Raw genomic sequence first — 26,137 nt, forward strand, 5'->3', positions numbered from 1 at the left:
TTGCAAAAAGCTGACCTAACAATCATAAATGATTGTAATGTGATTTATCATGAGTAACGGGCTATATTTTTATAAGAAATGACATATGGATTGGGAGTCAACAGTCAGTTAAAAATACCCCGCCTCCCCGTTTTCCCGACGATTGCAAAACCTGAGATATAAAAACTAAAAAGATCTTGCAATCCCTAAAAATTTCAAACACTCTTTGGAATTATCTCTCCCTAAATTTGTGCATTGTGCATCTCCATTTTAGATGTACACTTTTTTCTTTAATCAAAACTTTGAGTTTTCGCTCTCCCTTCATCCCGTAAACAAAAAAAAGGCAAATTGATCACAACAAAATGAAAATTTTAGAGTTTATGTGTGAAAAAAAATTAAAACAATAACAAATGTAATTATAGAAAATTTATTCACACTCCACAAATGAACACAAAAGTTTTGTTTTCCAAGTTTGGGAAATTCCACTAGTTCAACCCTAGTTGCATGGAATTTTACAAGAAAGAGATTTCTTCTACACGTGTTTTAAAAATGGATATGCATGCTTGAAACATGTTAAAGATTCAAATGACCTATGGATCCAAAGCTTTTAAAGAGAATAAAAAACGCTCATTAAATTCTCAATGAACGTGCGGTGGGATATTTACCAGAGTCAAACAAGCCATTATTTTGCCCATTTACAAAAAGCTTACCTAACAATCATAGATGATTGTAAAGTGATTTATCATCCATAACGAGCTATATTTTTGTGAGAAATGACTTACGGATTGGGAGTCAACACTCAGTTAAAAACACCCCGCCTCCCCCTTTACCCGACGAGCAAAACCTGAGATATAAAAACTAAAAAGAGCTTAAATTCCTTAAAAATTCAAGACACTCTTTGGAATTATCTCTCTCTACATTTGTGCACTGTGCGTCTCCATTTTAAATGAACACTTTTTTCTTAAATCAAAACTTTGAGTTTTCTCTCTCCCTTCATCCCGTAATCAAAAAAAGGAAAATAGATCACATCAAATTGAAAATTTTAGGGTTTATGTTTGGAAAAAAATTAAAACAATAACGAATGTAAGTAAAGAAAATTTATTCACACACCAAAAATTAACAGAAAACTTTTGTTATCCAAGTTTGGGAAATTCCACTAGTTCAACCCTAATAGCTTGGAATTTTACAAGAAAGATATTTCTTCTACACGTGTTTTAAAAATGGATAAGCAAGCTTGAAACATGTTAAAGAAGCAAATGACCTATGGATCCAAAGGTTTCAAAGAGAATAACATAGGCTCATTAAATTCTCTAGTGAACGTGCGATGGGATATTTACCCGAGTCTAACAAGCCATTATTTTGCCCGTTTGTAAAAAGCTGACCTAACAATCATAGATGATTTTAAAGTGATTTATCATGTGTAATGGGGTATATTTTTGTAAGAAATGACTTATGGATAGGGAGTCAATACACAGTTAAAAATCCCCCGCCTCCCCCTTTTCCCGACGATTGCAAAACCTGAGATATAAAAACTATAAAGTGCTTACAATCCCTTAAAATTACAGACACTCTTTGGAATTATCTCTTTCTAAATTCGTGGATTGTGCATCTCCATTTTAGATGTACAGTTTTTTCTTAAATCAAAATTTTGAGTTTTCGCTCCCCCTTCATACCATAAAAAAAAAAAAAAAGGCAAATTGATAATAACAAAATGAAAATTTTAGAGTTTATGTATGGAAAAAAATAATGTAAGGAAAGAAAATTTATTCACAAACCACAAATGAACACAAAAGGTTTGTTATCCAAGATTGGGAAATTCCACTAATTCAACCCTAATAGCTTGGAATTTTACCAACAAGAGATTTCTTCTACACTTGTTTTAAAAACGGATACATGCTTGAAACATGTTAAAGATGCAAATGACCTATGGATCCAAAGATTTTAATGAGAATAACAAACGCTCATTTAATTCTTAAGTGAACGTGCGGCGGGATATTTACTCGAGCCAAACAAGCCATTATTTTGCCCGTTTGCAAAAAGCTGACCTAACAATCATATATGATGTAAAGTGATTTTTCATTCGTAATGGGCAATATTATTGTAAGAAATGACTTACAGATTGGTAGTCAACACTCAATTAAAAATCCCCTGCCTCCCCCTTTTCCCGACGATTGCAAAACTTGAGAACTAAAAACTGAAAAGATCTCACAATCCTTAAAAATCACAGACACTCTTTGGAATTATATCTCTCTACATTTGTGCATTATGCATCTCCATTTTAGATGTACACTTTTTTCTTAAATCAAAACTTTGGGTTTTCGTTCTCCCTTGATGTCGTAAACAAAAAAAGGTAAATATATCACAACAAAATGTAAATTTTAGAATTTATGTACGGGAAAAAATTAAAACAATAACAAATATAATTAATGAAAATTTATTCACACACCACAAATGATCACAAAATTTTTGTTATCCAAGTTTGGGATATTCCACTAGTTCAACCCTAATAGCTTGAAATTTTACAAGAAAAAGAATTCTTCTACACGTGTTTTAAAAATGGATATGCATGCTAGAAACACTCATTAAATTCTTTAGTGAACGTGCGGCGGGATATTTACCCGAGTCAAAAAAGCCATTATTTTCCCCGTTTGCAAAAAGCTGACCTAAGAATCATAGATGATTTTAATGTGATTTATCATGAGTAACGGGCTACATTTTTTTAAGAAATGACATACGGATTGGGAGTCAACAGTCAGTTAAAAATACCCCGCTTCCTTCTTTTCCTGACGATTGCAAAACCTGAGATATAAAAACTAAAAAGATCTTACAATCCCTAAAAATTACAAACACTCTTTGGAATTATCTCTCCCTAAATTTGTGCATTGTGCATCTCAATTTTAGTTGTGCACTTTTTTCTTAAATCAAAACTTTGAGTTTTCGCTCTCCCTTCATCCCGTAAACAAAAAAAAGACAAATTGATCACAACAAAATGAAAACTTTAGAGTTTATGTGTGAAAAAAAATTAAAACAATAACAAATGTAAGTATGGAAAATTTATTCACACACCACAAATGTACTAAAAAGTTTTTTTTTCCAAGTTTGGGAAATTCCACTAGTTCAACCCTAATTGCAAGGAATTTTACAAGAAAGAGATTTTTTCTACACGTGTTTTAAAAATGGATATGCATGCTTGAAACATGTTAAAGATGTAAATGACCTATGGATCCAAAGCTTTTAAAGAGAATAAAAAACACTCATTAAATTCTCAATGAATGTGCGGTGGGATATTTACCAGAGTCAAACAAGCCATTATTTTACCCGTTTACAAAAAGCTTACCTAACAATCATAGATGATTGTAAAGTGATTTATCATCCGTAACGGGCTATATTTTTGTAAGAAATGACTTACGGATTTTGAGTCAACACTCAGTTAAAAACACCTCGCCTCCCCCTTTACCCGACGATTGCAAAACCTGAGATATAAAAACTAAAAAGAGCTTAAATTCCCTAAAAATTACATACACTCTTTGGAATTATCTCTCTGTACATTTGTGCACTGTGCGTCTCCATTTTAAATGTACACTTTTTTCTTAAATCAAAACTTTGAGTTTTCTCTCTCCCTTCATCCCGTAAACAAAAAAACGCAAATAGATCATAGCAAATTGAAAATTTTAGAGTTTATGTATATAAAAAATTTAAAACAATAACAAATATAAGTAAAGAATTTTTTTTCACACACCACAAATGAACACAAAATTTTTGTTATCCAAGATTGGGAAATTCCACTTGTTCAACCCTAATAGCTTGGAATTTTACAAGAAAGAGATTTCTTCTACACGTGTTTTAAAAATGGATAGGCAAGCTTGATAGATGTTAAAGATGCAAATGACCTATGGATCCAAAGCTTTTAAAGAGAATAACATACGCTCATTAAGTTCTCTAGTGAACGTGGAGTGGGATATTTACCGCGTCGAACAAGCCATTATTTTGCCCGTTTGCAAAAAGCTGACCTAACAATCATAGATGAATTGTAAAGTGATATATGATGTGTAACGGGCTATATTTTTGTAAGAAATGACTTTTGGATAGGGACTCAACACTTAGTTAAATATCCCCCGCCTCCCCCTTTTCCCGACGATTGCAAAATCTGAAATATAAAAACTAAAAAGAGCTTACAATCCCTAAAAATTATAGACACTCTTTGGAATTATCTCTTTTTAAATTCATGCATTGTGCATCTCCATTTTAGACGTACACTTTTTTCTTAAATATAAATTTTAAGTTTTCGCTTCCCCTTCATACCGTAAAAAAAAAAAAAAAGACTAATTGATAACAAAAAAATGAAAATTTTAGACTTTATGTACGGAAAAATTTTAAAAAATATAAAATTTAAGTAAAGAAATTTTTTTCACTAACCACAAATGAACACAAAAGTTTTGTTATCAGAGATTGGGATATTCCACTAGTTCAACCCTAATAGCTTGGAATTTTAGAAGAAAGAGATTTCTTCTACACATGTTTTAAAAATGGGTATGCATGCTTGAAACATGTTAAAGATGCAAATGACCTATGGATCCAAAGCTTTTAATGAGAATAACAAACGCTCATTAAATTCTTAAGTGAACGTGCGGCGGGATATTTACCCGAGCCAAACAAGCCATTATTTTGCTCGTTTGCAAAAAGCTGACGTAACAATCATAGATGATTGTAAAGTGATTTTTTATTCGTAACAGGCAGTATTATTGTAAGAAATGACTTAGGGATTGGGAGTCAACACTCAATTAAAAATCCCCCGCCTCCCCCTTTCCGCGACGATTGCAAAACCTGAGAATTACAAATTGAAAAGTGCTCACAACCCTTAAAAATCACAGACACTCTTTGGAATTATATATCTTTACATTTGTGCATTATGCATCTCCATTTTAGATGTACACTTTTTTTTAAATCAAAACTTTGAGTTTTCGTTCTCCCTTAAAAAAAGGTAAATAGATCACAAAATAATGTAAATTTTAGAGTTTATGTAAGGAAAAAAATTAAAACAATTAAAAATGTAAGTAATGAAAATTTATTCACCCACCACAAATGAACACAAAATTTTTGTTGTCCAAGTTTGGGAAATTCCATTAGTTCAACCCTAATAGCTTGAAATTTTACAAGAAAGAGAATTCTTCTACATGTGTTTTAAAAATGGATAAGCATATTTGAAACATGTTAAAGATGCAAATGACCTATGGATCCAAAGCTTTTAATGAGAATAACAAATACTCATTTAATTCTCTACTGAACGTGCGGCGGGATATTTACTCGAGTCAAACAAGCCATTATTTTGCCCGTGTGCAAAAAGTGACGTAACAATCATAGATGATTGTAATGTGATTTATCATGAGTAATGGGCTATATTTTTGTAAGAAATGACATACGGATTTGGAGTCAACAGTCAGTTAAAAATACCCCGCCTCCCCTTTTTCCCGACGATTGCAAAACCTGAGATATAAAAACTAAAAAGATCTTACAATCCCTAAAACTTACAAACACTCTTTGGAATTATCTCTCCCTAAATTTGTGCATTGTGCATCTCCATTTTAAATGTACACTTTTTTCTTAAATCAAAACTTTGAGTTTTCGCTCACCCTTCACCCCGTAAACAAAAAATGGCAAATTGATCACAACAAAATGAAAATTTTAGAGTTTATGTGTGAAAAAAAATTAAAACAATAACAAATGTAAATATAGAAACTTTATTCACACACCACAAATGAACACAAAAGTTTTGTTTTCCAAGTTTGGGAAATTCCACTAGTTCAACCCTAATTGCATGGAATTTTACAAGAAAGAGATTTCTTCTACACGTGGTTTAAAAATGCATATGCATGCTTGAAACTTGTTAAAGATTCAAATGACATATGGATCCAAAGCTTTTAAAGAGAATAACAAACGCTCATTAAATTCTCAATGAACGTGCGGTGGGATATTTACCAGAGTCAAACAAACCATTATTTTGCCCGTTTACAAAAAGCTTACCTAACAATTATAGATGATTGTAAAGTGATTTATCATCCGTAGCGGGCTATATTTTTGTTAGAAATGACTTACGGATTGGGAGTCAACACTCAGTTAAAAACACCCCGCCTCCCCCTTTTCCCGACGATTGCAAAACCTGAGATATAAAAAGTAAAAAGATCTTTCAATCCCTAAAAATTACAAACTCTTTGGAATGATCTCTCCCTACATTTGTGCGTTGTGCATCTCCACTTTAGATGTACATTTTTTTCTTAGATCAAAACTTATAGTTTTTTCTCTCCCTTCATCCCGTAAACAAAAAAAAGGCAAATTGATCACGACAAAATGAAAATTTTAGAGTTAAGTGTGAAAAAAATTAAAACAATATCAAATGTAAGTAATAAAAATTTATTCACACACCACAAATGAACGAAAAAGTTTTGTTTTCCAAGTTTGGGAAATTCCACTAGTTCAACCCTAATTGCATGAAATTTTACAAGAAAGAGATTTCTTCTACACGTGTTTTAAAAATGGATATGCTTGCTTGAAACTTGTTAAAGATGCAAATGACCCTTGGATCCAAAGCTTTTAAAGAGAATAACAAACGCTCATTAATTTCTCAATGAACGTGCGGTGGGATATTTACCAGAGTAAAACAAGCCATTATTTTGCCCGTTTACAAAAAGCTTACCTAACAATCATAGATGATTGTAAAGTGATTTATCATCCGTAACGGGCTATATTTTTGAAAGAAATGACTTATGGATTGGGAGTCCACACTCAGTTAAAAACGCCTCCCCCTTTACCCGACGATAGCAAAACCTGAGATATAAAAAAAAAAAGAGCTTAAATTCCCTAAAAATTAAAGACACTCTTTGGAATTATCTCTCTCTACAATTGTGCACAGTGTGCCTCCATTTTAAATGTACACTTTTTTTTTAAATCAAAACTTTGAGTTTTCTCTCTTCTTCATCCCGTAAACAAAAATGGGCAAATAGATCACATCAAATTGAAAATTTTAGATTTTATGTATGGAAAAAATTTAAAACAATAACAAATGTAAGTAATGAAAATTTATTCACACACCAAAAATTAGCACAAAACTTTTGTTATCCAAGTTTGGGAAATTCCGCTAGTTCAACCCTAATAGCTAGGAATTTTACAAGAAAAAGATTTCTTCTACACGTGTTTTAAAAATGGATTTGCAAGCTTGAAACATGTTAAAGATGCAAATGACCTATGGATCCAAAGCTTTTAAAGAGAATAACATATGCTCATTAAATTCTCTAGAGAACGTGCGGTGGGATATTTACCCGACTCAAACAAGCCATTATTTTGCCCGTTTGCAAAAAGCTGACCTAACAATCATAGATGAATTGTAAAGTGATATATCATATGTAACGGGCTATATTTTTGTAGGAAATGACTTATGGATAGGGAGTCAACACTCAGTGAAAAATCCCTCGCCTCCCCCTTTTCCCGACGATTGGAAAACCTGAGATATAAAAACTAAAAAGTACTTTCAATCCCTAAAAAGTACAAACACTCTTTGGAATTATCTCTTTCTAAATTCGTGCATTGTGCATCTCCATTTTAGATGTACACTGTTTTCTTAAATCAAAAATTTGAGTTTTCGCTTCCCCGTCATACCGTAAAAAAAAAAAAAGATAAATTCATAACAACATAATGAAAATTTTAGAGTTATGGTATGGAAAAAAATAAAAAAAATAAAAAATGTAAGTAAATAAAATTTAATCACAAACCTCAAATGAACACAAAAGTTTTGTTATCCAAAATTTGGAAATTCCACTAGTTGAACCCTAATGGATATGCATGCTTGTAACATGTAAAAGATGCAAATGACCTATGGATCCAAAGCTTTTAATGAGAATAAAAAACGCTCATTAAATTCTTATGTGAGCGTGTAGTGGGATGTTTACCCGAGCCAAACCAGCCATTATTTTGCCCGTTTGCAAAAAGCTGACGTAACAATCATAGATGATTGTAAAGTGATTTTTCATTCGTAACGGGCAATATTATTGTAAGAAATGACTTAGGGATTGGGAGTCAACACTCAATTAAAAATCCCCCGCCTCCCCCTTTCCCTGACGATAGCAAAACCTGAGAATTAAAAACTGAAAAGCGCTCACAACCCTTAAAAATCACAGACACTCTTTGGAATTATATCTCTCTACATTTGTGCATTATGCATCTCCACTTTAGATGTACACTTTTTTCTTAAATCAAAACTTTTTAGTTTTCGTTCTCCCTTCATGCCGTAAAAAAAAAAAGGTAAATAGATCACAACAAAATGTAAATTTTAGAGTTTATGTAAGGAAAAAAATTAAAAAAATAACAAATATAAGTAATGAAAATTTATTCACACACCACAAATGAACACAAAATTTTTGTTATTGGGAAATTCCACTAGATCAATCCTAATAGCTTGAAATTTTACAAGAAAGAGAATTCTTCTACACGTGTTTTAAATATGGATATGCATCCTTGAAACATGTTAAAGATGCAAATGACCTATGGATCCAAAGCTTTTAATGAGAATAACAAACACTCATTAAATTGTCTAGTGAACGTGCGACGTGATATTTACCCGACTCAAACAAGCCATTATTTTGCCCGTTTGCAAAAAGCTGACCTAACAATCATAGATGATTGTAATGTGATTTATCATGAGTAACGGGCTATATTTTTTTAAGAAATGACATATGGATTGGGAGTCAACAGTCAGTTAAAAATACCCGCCTCCCCCTTTTCCCAACGATTGGAAAACCTGAGATATAAAAACTAAAAAGATCTTACAATCCCCAAAAAATACAAACACTCTTTGGAATTATCTATCCCTACATTTGTGCATTGAGCATCTCCATTTTAGATGCACACTTTTTTCTTAAATCAAAACATTGAGTTTTCGCTCTCCCTACATCCCGTAAACAAAAAAAGGCAAATTGATCACAACAAAATGAAAATTTTAGAGTTTATGTGTGAAAAAAAATTAAAACAATAACAAATGTAAGTATAGAAAATTTATTCACACACCACAAATGAACACAAAAGTTTTGTTTTCCAAGTTTGGGAAATTTCACTAGTTCAACCCTAATTGCATGGAATTTTACAAGAAAGAGATTTCTTCTACACATGTTTTAAAAATGGATATGCTTGCTTGAAACATGTTAAAGATGCAAATGACCCATGGATTCAAAGCTTTTAAATAAAATAACAAACGCTCATTAAATTATCAATGAACGTGCGGATATTTACCAAAGTCAAACAAGCCATTATTTTACCCGTTTACAAAAAACTTACCTAACAATCATAGATGATTGTAAAGTGATTTATCATCTGTAACGGGCTAAATTTTTGAAAGAAATGACTTACGGATTGGGAGTCAACACTCAGTTAAAAACACCCTGCCTCCCCATTTACCTGTCGATTGCAAAACCTGAGATATAAAAACTAAAAAGAGCATAAATTTCCTAAAAATTACAGACACTCTTCGGAATTATCTCTCTCTACATTTGTGCATTGTGCGTCTCCATTGTAAATTGACACTTTTTTCTAAAATCAAAACTTTGAGTTTTCTCTCTCCCTTCATCCCGTAAACAAAAAGACCCAAATAGATCACAACAAATTATAAATTTTAGAGTTAATGTATGGAAAAAATTTAAAACAATAACAAATGTAAGTAACGAAAATTTATTCACACACCAAAAATTAACACAAAACTTTTGTTATCCAAGTTTGGGAAATTCCACTAATTCAACCCTAATAGCTTGGAATTTTACAAGAAAGATATGTCTTTTACACGTGTTTTAAAAATGGATATGTAAGCTTGAAACATGTTAAAGATGCAAATGACCTATGGATCCAAAGCTTTTAATGTGAATAATATACGCTCATTAAATTCTCTAGTGAACGTGCGGTGGGATATTTACCCGAGTCAAACAAGCCATTATTTTGCCCGTTTGCAAAAAGCTAACCAAACAATCATAGATGAATTGTAAAGTGATTTGTCATGTGTAACGGGCTATATTTTTGAAAGAAATGACTTAAGCATAGGGAGTGAACACTCAGTTAAAAATCCCCCGCCTCCCCCTGTTACTGACGATTGCAAAACCTGAGATATAAAAACTAAAAAGAGCTTACAAGCCCTAAAAATTACAGACACTCTTTGGAATTATCTCTTTCTAAATTCGTGCATTGTGCATCTCCATCTTAGATTTACACTTTTTTCTTAAATCAAAATTTTGAGTTTTCGCTCCCCCTGCATACCCTGAAAAAAAAAGGCAAATTGATAACAACGAAATGAAAATTTTAGAGTTTATATATAGAAAATATAAAAAAATAAAAAATGTAAGAAAATAAAATTTATTCACAAACCACAAATGAACACAAAACTTTTGTTATCCAAGTTTGGGAAATTCCACTAGTTCAACCCTAATAGCTTGGAATTTTACAAGAAAGAGATTTCTTTTACACGTGTTTTAAAAATGGATATGCAAGCTTGAAACATGTTAAAGATGCAAATGACCTATGGATCCAAAGCTTTTAAAGTGAATAATATACGCTCATTAAATTCTCTAGTGAACATGCGGTGGGATTACCCGAGTCAAACAAGCCATTATTTTGCCCGTTTGCAAAAAGCTGACCTAACAGTCATAGATGAATTGTAAAGTGATTTATCATATGTAACGGGCTATATTTTTGTAAGAAATGACTTATGCATAGGGAGTCAACACTCAGTTAAAAATCCCCCGGCTCGCCCTTTTGCCGACGATTGCAAAACCTGAGATATAAAAACTAAAAAGAGCTTACAATCCCTGAAAATTACAGACACTCTTTGGAATTATCTCTTTCTAAATTTGTGCATTGTGTATCTCCATTTTAGATGTACACTTTTTTCTTAAATCAAAATTTTAAGTTTTCGCTCCCCCTACATACCGGAAGAAAAAAAAAAAAGGCCAATTGATAACAACAAAATGAAAATTTTAGAGTTTAGGAATGGAAAAAATAAAAAATATAAAAAATTTAAGTAAACAAAATTTATTCACAAACCACAACTGAATACAAAAGTTTTGTTATCCAAGATTGGCAAATTCCACTAGTTCAACCATAATAGGTTGGAATTTTACAAGTAAGAGATTTCTTCTACACGTGTTTTAAAAATGGATATGCATGCTTGAAAAATGTTAAAGATGCAAATGACCTATTGATCATAAGCTTTTAATGAGAATAACAAATGCTCATTAAATTCTTAAGTGAACATGCGGCGGGATACTTTCCTGAGCCAAAAAAGCCATTAGTTTGCCCGTTTTTTGGGAAAAGCTGACCTAACAATCATAGATGATTGTAAAGTGATTTTCATTCGTAACGGGCAATATTATTGTTAGAAATGACTTACGGATTGGGAGTCAACACTCAATTTAAAATCTCCTGCCTCCCCCTTTTCCCGACGATTGCAAAACCTGAGAACTAAAAACTGAAAAGAGCTCACAACCCTTAAAAATCACAGACACTCTTTGGAATTATATCACTCTACATTTGTGCATTATGCATCTCCGTTTTAGATGTACACTTTTTTCTTAAATCAAAACTTTGAGCTTTTGTTCTCCCTTCATGCCGTAAAAAAAAAAAGGTAAGTAGATCACAACAAAATGTAAATTTTAGAGTTTATGTATGGAAAAAAATTAAAACAAAAACAAATGTAAGTAATGAAAATTTATTCACACACCACAAATGAACACAAAATTTTTGTTATCCAAGTTTGGGAAATTCCACTAGTTCAACCCTAATAGCTTGAAATTTTACAAGAAAGAGAATTCTTCTACACGTGTTTAAAAAATGGATATGCATGCTTGAAACATGTTAAATATGCAAATGACCTATGGATCCAAAGCTTTTAATGAGAATAACAAACACTCATTAAATTCTCCAGTGAACGTGCGACGGGATATTTACCCAAGTCAAACAAGCTATTATTTTGCCCGTTTGCAAAAAGCTGACCTAACAATCATAGATGATTGTAATGTGATTTATCATGAGTAACGGGCTATATTTTTGTAAGAAATGACATACGGATTGAGAGTCAACATTCAGTTAAAAATACCCTGCCTCCCCCTTTTCCAGACGATTGAAAAACCAAAGAAATAAAAACTAAAAAGATCTTACAATCCCTAAAAAATTAAAACACTCTTTGGAATTATCTCTCCCTACATTTGTGCATTGTGCATCTCCATTTTAGAAGTATACATTTTTCTTAAATCAAAACTTTGACTTTTCGCTCTCCCTTCATCTCGTAAACAAAAAAAGGCAAATTGATCACAACAAAATGAAAATTTTAGAGTTTATCTGTGAAATAAACTTAAAACAATAGAAAATTTAAGTATAAAAAATTTATTCACACACCACAAATGAACACAAAAGTTTTGTTTTCCAAGTTTGGGAAATTCCACTAGTTCAACCCTAATTGCATGGAATTTTACAAGAAAGAGATTTCTTCTACACGTGTTTTAAAAATGGATATGCATGCTTGAAACATTTTAAAGATGGAAATGACCCATGGATCCAAAGCTTTTAAAGAGAATAAAAAATGCTCATTAATATTCTCAATGAACGTGCGGTGGGTTATTTACCAGAGTCAAACAAGCCATTATTTTGCCCGTTTAACAAAAGCTTACCTAACAATCATAGATGATTGTAAAGTGATTTATCATCCGTAACGGGCTATATTTTTGTAAGGAATGACTTACGGATTGGGTGTCAACACTCAGTTAAAAACACCCCGCCTCCCGCTTTACCCGACGAATGCACAACCTGAGATATAAAAACTAAAAAGAGCTTAAATTCCTAAAAATTACAGACACTCTTTGGAATTATCTCTCTCTACATTTGTGCACTGTGCGTCTCCATTTTAAAAGTACACTTTTTTCTTAAATCAAAACTTTGAGTTTTCTCTCTTCCTTCATCCCGTAAACAAAAAAAGGCAAATAGATCACAACAAATTGAAAATTTTAGAGTTTATGTATGGAAAAAATTTAAAACAATAACAAATGTAAGTAAAGAAAATTTATTCACACACCAAAAATTAACACAAAACTTTTGTTATCCAAGTTTGGGAATTTCCATTAGTTCAACCCTAATAGCTTGGAATTTTACAAGAAAGAGATTTCTTGTACATGTGTTTTAAAAATAGATATGCAAGCTTGAAACATGTTAAAGATGCAAATTACCTATGGATCCAAAGCTTTTAAAGAGAATAACATACACTCATTAAATTCTCTAGTGAACGTGCGGTGGGATATTTTCCCGAGTCAAACAAGCCATTATTTTGCCCATTTGCAAAAAGCTGACCTAACAGTCATAGATGAATTGTAAAGTGATTTATCATGTGTAACGGGCTATATTTTTGTAAGAAATGACTTATGCATAGGGAGTCAACACTCAGTTAAAAATCCCTCGCCTCCCCCTTTTCCCGACGATTGCAAAACCTAAGATATAAAAACTAAAAAGAGCTTACAATCCCTAAATAGTACAGACACTCTTAGGAATTATCTCTTTCTAAATTCGTGCATTGAACATCTCCATTTAAGATGTACACTTTTTTCTTAAATAAAAATTTTGAGTTTTCGCTCCCACTTCATACCATAAAAAAAAAAAGGCAAATTGATCTCAACTAAATAAAAATTTTAGAGTTTATGTGAGTTTTTTGTCTCCCTTCATCTCGTAAACAAAAAAAGGCAAATTGATCACAACAAAATGAAAATTTTAGAGTTTATCTGTGAAATAAACTTAAAACAATAGCAAATTTAAGTATAAAAAATTTATTCACACACCACAAATGAACACAAAATTTTTGTTATCCAAGATTGGGAAATTCCACTAGTTCAACCCTAATAGCTTGGAATTTTACAAGAAAGAGATTTCTTCTACACGTGTTTTAAAAATGGATATGCATGCTTGAAACATGTTAAAGATGCAAATGACCTATGGATCCAAAGCTTTTAATGAGAATAACAAACGCTCATTTAATTCTTAAGTGAACGTGCGGCGGGATATTTACCCGAGCCAAACAAGCCATTATTTTGCCCGTTTGCAAAAAGCATACCTAACAATCATAGATGATTGTAAAGTGATTTTTCATTAGTAATAGGCAATATTATTTTAAGAAATGACTTACGGATTGGGAGTCAACACTCAATTAAAAATCCCCTGCCTCCCACTTTTCCCGACGATTGCAAAACCTGAGAACTAAAAACTGAAAAGAGCTCACAATCCTTAAAAATCTCAGACCCTCTTTGGAATTATATCTCTCTACATTTGTGCATTATGCATCTCCATTTTAGATGTACACTTTTTTCTTAAATCAAAACTTTGGGTTTTCGTTCTCCCTTCGTGTCGTAAACAAAAAAGGTAAATAGATCACAACAAAATGTAAATTTTAGAGTTTATGTACGGGAAAAAATTAAAACAATAACAACTGTAAGTAATGAAAATTTATTCACACACCACAAATGAACACAAAATTTTGGTTATCCAAGTTTGGGAAATTCCACTAGTTCAACCCTAATAGCTTGAAATTTTACAAGAAAGAGAATTCTTCTACACGTGTTTTAAAAATGGATATGCATGCTTGAAACATGTTAAAGATGCAAATGACCTATGTATCCAAAGCTTTTAATGAGAATAACAAACACTCATTAAATTGTCTAGTGAACGTGCGGTGGGATATTTACCCGAGTCAAACAAGCCATTATTTTGCCTGTTTGCAAAAAGCTGACCTAACAATCATAGATGATTGTAATGTGATTTATCATGAGTAACGGGCTATATTTTTGTAAGAAAAGACATACGGATTGGGAGTCAACTGTCAGTTAAAAATACCCCGCCTCCCCCTTTTCCCGACCATTGCAAAACCTGAGATATAAAAACTAAAAAGATCTTACAATCCCTAAAAATTACAAACACTCTTTGGAATTATCTCTCCCTACATTTGTGCATTGTGCATCTCCATTTTAGTTGTTCACTTTTTTCTTAAATCAAAACTTTTAGTTTTCGTTCTCCCTTCATCCCGTAAACAAAAAAAGGCAAATTGATCACAACAAAATGAAAATTTTAGAGTTTATGTGTAAAAAAAAATTAAAACAATAACAAATGTAAGTATAGAAAATTTATTCACACACCACAAATGAACAAAAAAGTTTTGTTTTCCAAGTTTGGGAAATTCCACAAGTTCAACCCTAATTGCATGGAATTTTACAAGAAAAAGATTTCTTCTACACGTGTTTTAAAAATGGATATGCATGCTTGAAACATGTTAAAGATGAAAATGACATATGGATCCAAAGCTTTTAAAGAGAATAACAAACGCTCATTAAATTCTCAATGAATGTGCGGTGGGATAATTACCAGAGTCAAACAAGCCTTTATTTTGCCCGTTTACAAAAAGCTTACCTAAAAATCATAGATGATTTTAAAGTGATTTATCATCCCTAACGGGCTATATTTTTGTAAGAAATGACTTACGGATTGGGAGTCAACACTCAGTTAACATCACCTTGCCTCCCCCTTTACCCGATGATTGCAAAACTTGAGATATAAAAACTAAAAAGAGCTTAAGTTCCCTAAAAATTATAGACACTCTTTGGAATTATCTCTCTGTACATTTGTGCCCATTGCGTCTCCATTTTAAATGTTCACATTTTTCTTCAATCAAAACTTTGAGTTTTCTCTCTCCCTTTATCCCGTAAATAAAAAAAGGGAAATAGATCACAACAAATTGAAAATTTTAGAGTTTATGTATGGAAAAAATTTAAAACAATAACAAATTTAAGTAAATAAAATTTATTCACACACCAAAAATTAACACAAAACTTTTATTATCCAAGTTTGGGAAATTCCACTAGTTCAACACTAATTGCTTGGAATTTTAAAAGAAATAGATTTCTTCTACACGTGTTTTAAAAATGGATATGCAAGCTTGAAACATGTTACAGATGCAAATGACCTATGGATCCAAAGCTTTTAAAGAGAATAACAAACGCTCATTAAATTCTCTAGTGAACGTGTGGTGGGATATTTACCCGAGTCAAACAAGCCATTATTTTGCCCGTTTGCAAAAAGCTGACCTAACAATCATAGACGAATTGTAAAGTGATATATCATGTGTAACGGGCTATATTTTTGTAAGAAATGACTTATGGATAAGAAGTCAACACTCAGTTAAAAATCCCCCGCCTCCCCCTTTTCTCGACGATTGCAAAACCTGAGATATAAAAACTAAAAAGAGCTTACAATTCCTAAAAATTATGGACACTCTTTGGAATTATCTCTTTCTAAATTTGTGGATTGTGAAACTCCATTTTAGATGTACACTTTTTTATTAAATCAAAATTTTGAGTTGTCGCTCCCTCATCATACCGTAAAAAAAATAAAAAAATTCAAATAGATAACAACTAAATGAAAATTTTAGAGTTTATGTATGGAAATAATTAAAAAAAAATATAAGGAAAGAAAATTTATTCACAAACCACAAATGAACACAAAAGTTTTGTTATCCAAGATTGGGAAATTCCACTAGTTCAACCCTAATAGCTTAGAATTTTACTAGCGAGAAATTTCTTCTACACGTGTTTTAAAAATGGATATGCATGCTTGAAACATGTTAAAGATGCGAATGACCTATGGATCCAAAGGTTTTAATGAGAATAACAAACGCTCATTTAATTCTTAAGTGAACGTGCGACGGGATATTTACCCGAGCCAAACAAGCCATTATTTTGCCTGTTTGCAAAAAGCTGACCTAACAATCATAGATGACTGTAAATTGATTTTTCATTCGTAACGGGCAATATTATTGTAAGAAATGACTTACGGATTGGGAGTCAACAGTCGATTAAAAATCCCTTGCCTCCCCCTTTTCCCGACGATTGCAAAACTTGAGAACTAAAAACTGAAAAGATCTCACAATCCTTAAAAATCACAGTCACTCTTTGGAATTATATCTCTCTACATTTGTGCATTATGCATCTCCATTTTAGATGTACACTTTTTTCTTTAATCAAAACTTTGGGTTTTCGTTCTCCCTTCTTGTCGTAAACAAAAAAAGGTAAATAGATCACAACAAAATGTAAAATTTAGAGTTTGTGTAGGTGAAAAAATTAAAATAATAACAAATGTAAGTAATGAAAATTTATTCACATACCACAAATGAACAAAAATTTTTTGTTATCCAAGTTTGGGAAATTCCACTAGTTCAACCCTAATAGCTTGAAATTTTACAAGAAAGAGAATTCTTCTACTCGTGTTTTAAAAATAGATATGCATGCTTGAAACATGTTAAAGATGCAAATGACCTATGGATCCAAAGCTTTTAATGAGAATAACAAACACTCATTAAATTCTCTAGTGCATGTGCGGTGGGATATTTACCCGAGTCAAACAAGCGATTATTTTGCCCGTTTGCAAAAAGCTGACCTAACAATCATAGATGATTCTAATGTGATTTATCATGAGTAACGGGCTATATTTTTGTAAGAAATGACATACGGATTGGGAGTCAACAGTCAGTTAAAAATACCCCGCCTCCTCCTTTTCCCGACGATTGCAAAACCTGAGATATAAAAACTAAAAAGATCTTACAATCCCTAAAAATTACAAACACTCTTTGGAATTATCTCTCCCTACATTTGTGCATTGTGCATCTCCATTTTAGTTCTACACTTTTTTCTTAAATTAAAACTTTGATTTTTCGCTCTCCCTTCATCCTGTAAACAAAAAAAAGGCAAATTGATCACAACAAAATGAAAATTTTAGAGTTTATGTGTGAAAAAAATTAAAACAATAAAAAATGTAAGTATAGAAAATTTATTCACACACCACAAATGAACACAAAAGTTTTGTTTTCCAAGTTTGGGAAATTCCGCTAGTTCAACCCTAATTGTAAGGAATTTTACAAGAAAGAGATTTCTTCTACACGTGTTTTAAAAATGGATATGCATGCTTGAAACATGTTAAAAATGGAAATGACCTATGGATCCAAAGCTTTTAAAGAGAATAAAAAACGCTCATTAAATTCTCAATGAACGTGCGGTGGGATATTTATCAGAGTCAAACAAGCAAATATTTTTTCCGTTTACAAAAAGCTTACCTAAAAATCATAGATGAATGTAAAGTGATTTATCATACGTAACGGGCTATATTTTTGTAAGAAATGACTTACAGATTTGGAGTCAACACTCTGTGAAAAACACCCCGCCTCCCCCTTTACCTGACGATTGCAAAACCAGAGATATAAAAACTAAAAAGAGCTTAAATTCCCTAAAAATTACAGATACTCTTTGGAATTATCACTCTCTACATTTGTGTATTGTGCGTCTCCATTTTAAATGTAAACTTTTTTCTTAAATCAAAACTTTGTGTTTTCTCTCTCCCTTCATCCTGTAAAGAGAAAGAGGCAAATAGATCACATCAAATTGAAAATTTTAGATTCTATGTATGGAAAAAATTTAAAACAATAACAAATGTAAGTAAAGAAAATTTATTCACACACCAAAAATTAACACAAAACATTTGTCATCCAAGTTTGGGAAATTCCACTAGTTCAACCCTAATAGCTTGGAATTTTACAAGAAAGATATTTCTTCCACACGTGTTTTAAAAATGGATAAGCAAGCTTGAAACATGTTAAAGATGCAAATGACCTATGGATCCAAAGCTTTCAAAGAGAATAACATACGCTCATCAAATTCTCTAGTGAACATGCAATGGGATATTTACCCGAGTCAAACAAGCCATTATTTTGCCCGTTTGTAAAAAGCTGACCTAACAATCATAGATGAATTTTAAAGTGATTTATCATGTGTAACGGGCTATATTTTTGTAAGAAATGACTTATGGATAGGGAGTTAACACTCAGTTAAAAATCCCCTGCCTCCCCCATTTCTCGACGATTGCAACACCTTAGATATAAAAACTAAAAAGAGCTTACAATCCCATAAAAGTACAGACACTCTTTGAAATTATCTCTTTCTAAATTCGTGGATTGTGCATCTCCATTTTAGATGTCCACTTTTTTCTTAAATCGAAATTTTTAGTTTTCGCTCCCTCTTCATACCGTAAAAAAAAAAAAAAAGGCAAATTGATAACAACAAAATGAAAATTTTAGAGTTTATGTATGGAAAAAATAAAAAAAAAATGTAAGGAAAGAAAATTTATTCACAAACCACAAATGAACACAAAAGGTTTGATATCCAAGATTCGGAAATTCCACTAGTTCAACCCTAATAGCTTGGAATTTTACCAGCAAGAGATTTCTTGTACATGTGTTTTAAAAATGGATATGCATGCTTGAAACATGTTAAAGATGCAAATGACCTATGGATCCAAAGCTTTTAATGAGAATAACAAACGCTCATTTAATTCTTAAGTGAACGTGCGGCGGGATATTTACCCGAGCTAAACAAGCCATTATTTTGCCCGTTTGCAAAAAGCTGACCTAACAATCATAGATGATGTAAAGTGATTTTTCATTCGTAACGGGCAATATTATTGTAAGAAATGACTTACAGATTGGTAGTCAACACTCAATTAAAAATCCCCTGCCTCCCCCTTTTCCCGACGATTGCAAAACTTGAGAACTAAAAACTGAAAAGAGCTCACAATCCTTAAAAATCACAGACACTCTTTGGAATTATATCTCTCTACATTTGTGCATTATGCATCTCCATTTTAGATGTACACTTTTTTCTTAAATCAAAACTTTGAGTTTTCGTTCTCCCTTGATGTCGTAAACAAAAAAAGGTAAATAGATCACAACAAAATGTAAATTTTGGAGTTTATGTACGGGAAAAAATTAAAACAATAACAAATGTAAGTAATGAAAATTTATTCACACACCACAAATGATCACAAAATTTTTGTTATCCAAGTTTGGGAAATTCCACTAGTTCAACCCTAATAGCTTGAAATTTTACAAGAAAGAGAATTCTTCTACACGTGTTTTAAAAATGGATATGCATGCTAGAAACATGTTAAAGATGCAAGTGACCTATGGATCCAAAGCTTTTAATGAGAATAACAAACACTCATTAAATTCTCTAGTGAACGTGCGGCGGGATATTTACCTGAGTCAAACAAGCTATTATTTTGCCCATTTGCAAAAAGCTGACCTAACAATCATAGATGATTCTAATGTGATTTATCATGAGTAACGGGCTACATTTTTGTAAGAAATGACATACGGATTGGGAGTCAACAGTCAGTAAAAAATACCCCGCCTCCTTCTTTTCCCGACGATTGCAAAACCTGAGATATAAAAACTAAAAAGATCTTACAATCCCTAAAAATTACAAACACTCTTTGGAATTATCTCTCCCTAAATTTGTGCATTGTGCATCTCCATTTTAGTTGTTCACATTTTTCTTAAATAAAAACTTTGAGTTTTCGCTCTCCCTTCATCCCGTAAACAAAAAAAAGGCAAATTGATCACAACAAAATGAAAACTTTAGAGTTTATGTGTGAAAAAAAATTAAAACAATAAAAAATGTAAGTATAGAACATTTATTCACACACCACAAATGAACACAAAATTTTTGTTTTCCAACTATGGGAAATTCCACTAGTTCAACCCTAATTGCATGGAATTTTACAAGAAAGAGATTTCTTCTACACGTGTTTTAAAAATGGATATGCATGCTTGAAACATGTTAAAGATGTAAATGACCTATGGATCCAAAGCTTTTAAAGGGAATAAAAAACGCTCATTAAATTCTCAATGAATGTGCGGTGGGATATTTACCAGAGTCAAACATGCCATTATTTTTTCCGTTTACAAAAAGCTTACCTAACAATCATAGATGATTGTAAAGTGATTTATCATCCGTAATGGGCTATATTTTTGTAAGAAATGACTTACGGATTTTGAGTCAACACTCAGTTAAAAACAACTCGCCTCCCCCTTTACTCGACGATCGCAAAACCTGAGATATAAAAACTAAAAAAAGCTTAAAGTCCCTAAAAATTGCAGACACTCTTTGGAATTATCTCTCTCTACATTTGTGCACTGTGTGTCTGCATTTTAAATGTACACTTTTTTCTTAAATCAAAACTTTGAGTTTTCTCTCTCCCTTCTTCCCGTAAACAAAAAAGCGCAAATAGATCACAGCAAATTGAAAATTTAAGAGTTTATGTATATAAAAAATTTAAAACAGTAACAAATGTAAGTAAAGAAAATTTATTCGCACTCAAAAAATTGACACAAACTTTTGTTTTCCAAGTTTGGCAAATTCCACTAGGTCAACCCTAATAGCTTGGAATTCTACAAGAAAGATATTTCTTCTACACGTGTTGTAAAAATGGATATGCAAGCTTGAAACATGTTAAAGATGCAAATGACCTTTGGATCCAAAGCTTTTAATGAGAATAACAAATACTCATTAAATTCTATAGTGAACGTGCGGCGGTATATTTACCCGAGTCAAACAAGCCATTATTTTGCTTGTTTGCAAAAAGCTGACCTAACAATCATAGATGATTTTAATGTGATTTATCATGAGTAACGGGCTATATTTTTGTATGAAATGACATACGTATTGGGAGTCAACACTCAGTTAAAAATACCCCGCCTCCTTCTTTTCCCGACGATTGCAAAACCTGAGATATAAAAACTAAAAAGATCTTATAATCCCTAAAAATTACAAACACCCTTTGGAATTATCTCTCCCTACATTTGTGCATTGTGCATCTCCATTTTAGTTGTTCACTTTTTTCTTAAATCAAAACTTTGAGTTTTCGCTCCCCCTTCATACCGTAAACAAAAAAAGGCAAATTGATCACAACAAAATGAAAATTTTAGAGTTTATGTGTGAAAAAAAATTAAAACAATAACAAATGTAAGTATAGAATATTTATTCACACACCACAAATGAACACAAAAGTTTTGTTTTCCAAGTTTGGGAAATTCCACTAGTTCAACCCTAATTGCATGGAATTTTAGAAGAAAAAGATTTCTTCTACACGTGTTTTAAAAATGGATATGCATGCTTGAAACATGTTAAAGATGCAAATGACATATGGATCCAAAGCTTTTAAAGAGAATAACAAACGCTCATTAAATTCTCAATGAACGTGCGGTGGGATATTTACCAGAGTCAAACAAGTCATTCTTTTGCCCGTTTACAAAAAGCTTACCTAACAATCATAGATGATTGTAAAGTGATTTATCATCCTTAGCGGGCTATATTTTTGTAAGAAATGACTTACGGATTGGGAGTTAACACTTAGTTAAAAACACCCCCGCCTCCCCCTTTACCCGACGATTGCAAAACCTGAGATATAAAAACTAAAAAGAGCTTAAATTCCCTAAAAATTACAGACACTCTTTGGAATTATCTCTCTCTAAATTTGTGCCCTGTGCGTCTCCATTTTAAATGTTCACATTTTTCTTAAATCAAAACTTTGAGTTTTCTCTCTCCCTTTATCCCGAAACAAAAAAAGGCAAATAGATCACAGCAAATTAAAAATTTTAGAGTTTATGTGTGAAAAAAAATTAAAACATTAACAAATGTAAGCATAAATTCCACTAGTTCAACCCAAATAGCTTGGAATTTTACAAGAAAGAAATTTCTTCTACACATGTTTTAAAAATGGATATGCATGCTTGAAACATGTTAAAGATGCAAATGACCTATGGATTCAAAGCTTTTAATGAGAATAACAAACGCTCATTAAATTCTTAAGTGAACGTGCGGCGGGATATTTACCCAAGCCAAACAAGCTATTATTTTGCCTGTTTGCAAAAAGCTGACGTAACAATCATAGATGATTGTAAAGTGATTTTTCATTCGTAACGGGCAATATTATTGTAAGAAATGACTTAGGGATTGGGAGTCAACACTCAATTAAAAATCCCTCGCCTCCCCCTTTCCCCGATGATTGCAAAACCTGAGAATTAAAAACTGAAAAGCGCTCACAACCGTTAAAAATCACAGACATTCTTTGGAATTATATCTCTTTACATTTGTGCATTATGCATCTCCATTTTAGATGTACACTTTTTTTTTAAATCAAAACTTTGAGTTTTCGTTCTCCCTTCATGCCGTAAACAAAAAAAGATAAATAGATCACAAAATAATGTAAATTTTAGAGTTTATGTTAGGAAAAAAATTAAAACAATAACAAATGTAAGTAATGAAAATTTATTCACCCACCACAAATGAACACAAAATTTTTGTTATCCAAGTTTGGGAAATTCCACTAGTTCAACCCTAATAGCTTGAAATTTTAGAAGAAAGAGAATTCTTCTACATGTGTTTTAAAAATGGATATGTATACTTGAAACATGTTAAAGATTCAAATGACCTATGGATCCAAAGTTTTTAATGAGAATTACAAATACCCATTAAATTCTCTAGTGAACGTGCGGCGGGATATTTACCGAGTCAAACATGCCATTATTTTGCCCGTTTGCAAAAAGTGATGTACCAATCATAGATGATTGTAATGTGATTTATCATGAGTAATGGGCTATATTTTTGTAAGAAATGACTTACGGATTTGGAGTCAACAGTCAGTTAAAAATACCCCGCCTCCCCCTTTTCCCGATGATTGCAAAACCTGAGATATAAAAACTAAAAAGATCTTACAATCCCTAAAACTTACAAACACTCTTTGGAATAATCTCTCCCTACATTTGTGCATTGTGCATCTTCATTTTAGATGTACATTTTTTTCTTAAATCAAAACTTTGAGTTTTCGCTCTCCCTTCATCCCGTAAACAAAAAATGGCAAATTGATCGCAACAAAATGAAAATTTTAGAGTTTATGTGTGAAAAAAAATTAAAAGAAATAAAAAATGTAAGTATAGAAAGTTTATTCACACACCACAAATGAACACAAAAGTTTTGTTTTCCAAGTTTGGGAAATTCCACTACTTCCACCCTAATTGCATGGAATTTTACAAGAAAGAGATTTCTTCTACATGTGTTTTAAAAATGGATATGCATGCTTCAAACTTGTTAAAGATGCAATTGACATATGAATCCAAAGCTTTTAAAGAGAATAACAAACGCTCATTAAATTCTCAATGAACGTGCGGTGGGATATTTACCAGAGTCAAACAAGCCATTATTTTGCCCGTTTACAAAAAGCTTACCTAACAATTATAGATGATTGTAAAGTGATTTATCATCCATAACGGGCTATATTTTTGTAAGAAATGACTTACGGATTGGGAGTCAACACTCAGTTAAAAACACCCCGCCTCCCCCTTTTCCCGACGATTGCAAAACCTGAGATATAAAAAGTAAAAAGATCTTACAATCCCTAAAAATTACAAACACTCTTTGGAATGATCTCTCCCTACATTTGTGCGTTGTGCATCTCCATTTTAGATGTAGAATTTTTTCTTAAATCAAAACTTATAGTTTTCGCTCTCCCTTCATCCCGTATGCAAAAAAAAGGCAAATTGATCACAACAAATTGAAAATTTTAGAGTTTATGTGTGAAAAAAAATTAAAACATTAACAAATGTAAGTATAAAAAAATTATTCATACACCACAAATGAACACAAAAGTTTTGTTTTCCAAGTTTGGGAAATTCCACTAGTTCAACCCTAATTGCATGAAATTTTACAAGAAAGAGATTTCTTCTACACGTGTTTTAAAAATGGATATGCATGCTTGAAACATGTTAAAGATGCAAATGACCCATGGATCCAAAGCTTTTAAAGAGACTAAAAAACGCTCATTAATTTCTCAATGAACGTGTGGTGGGATATTTACCAGAGTCAAACAAGCCATTATTTTGCCCGTTTACAAAAAGCTTACCTAACAATCATAGATGATTGTAAACTGATTTATCATCCGTAACGGGCTATATTTTTGAAAGAAATGACTTACGGATTGGGAGTCAACACTCAGTTAAAAACGCCCCGCCTCCCCCTTTACCCGACGATTGCGAAACCTGAGATATAAAAACAAAAAAGAGCTTAAATTCCCTAAAAATTAAAGACACTCTTTGGAATTATCTCTCTCTACAATTGTGCACAGTGTGTCTCCATTTTAAATGTACACTTTTTTCTTAAATCAAAACTTTGAGTTTTCTCTCTTCTTCATCCCGTAAACAAAAATGGGCAAATAGATCACATCAAATTGAAAATTTTAGATTTTATGTATGGAAAAAATTTAAAATAATAACAAATGTAAGTAATGAAAATTTATTCACACACCAAAAATTAACACAAAACTTTTGTTATCCAAGTTTGGGAAATTCCAGTAGTTCAACCCTAATAGCTAGGAATTTTACAAGAAAAAGATTTCTTCTACACGTGTTTTAAAAATGGATATGCAAGCTTGAAACATGTTAAAGATGCAAATGACCTATGGATCCAAAGCTTTTAAAGAGAATAACATACGCTCATTAAATTCTCTAGAGAACGTGCGGTGGGATATTTACCCGACTCAAACAAGCCATTATTTTGCCCGTTTGCAAAAAGCTGACCTAACAATCATAGATGAATTGTAAAGTGATTTATCATATGTAACGGGCTATATTTTTGTAAGAAATGACTTATGGATAGGGAGTCAACACTCAGTGAAAAATCTCCCGCCTCCCCCTTTTCCCGACGATTGGAAAACCTGAGATATAAAAACTAAAAAGAGCTTTCAATCCCTAAAAATTACAGACACTCTTTGGAATTATCTCTTTCTAAATTTGTGCATTGTGCATCTCCATTTTGGATGTACACTTTTTTCTTAAGTAAAAAATTTGAGTTTTCGCTTCCCCGTCATTCCGTAAAAAAAAAAAAAAAGATAAATTCATAACAACAGAATGAAAATGTTAGAGTTTATGTATGGAAATAATTAAAAAAAATAAAAAATGTAAGTAAATAAAATTTAATCACAAACCACAAATGAACACAAAAGTTTTGTTATCCAAAATTGGGAAATTCCACTAGTTGAACCCTAATGGATATGCATGCTTGTAACATGTAAAAGATGCAAATGACCTATGGATCCAAAGCTTTTAACGAGAATAACAAACGCTCATTAAATTCTTAAGTGAACGTGCAGCGGGATATTTACCCGAGCCAAACAAGCCATTATTTTGCCCGTTTGCAAAATGCTGACGTAACAATCATAGATCATT

This window comes from Aristolochia californica, unplaced genomic scaffold, assembly GCF_029961685.1.
Source record: "Aristolochia californica isolate CCGP_79_NKW_82.1479 unplaced genomic scaffold, dmAriCali1.0.hap1 SCAF_12, whole genome shotgun sequence".
NCBI lineage: Eukaryota > Viridiplantae > Streptophyta > Magnoliopsida > Piperales > Aristolochiaceae > Aristolochia > Aristolochia californica.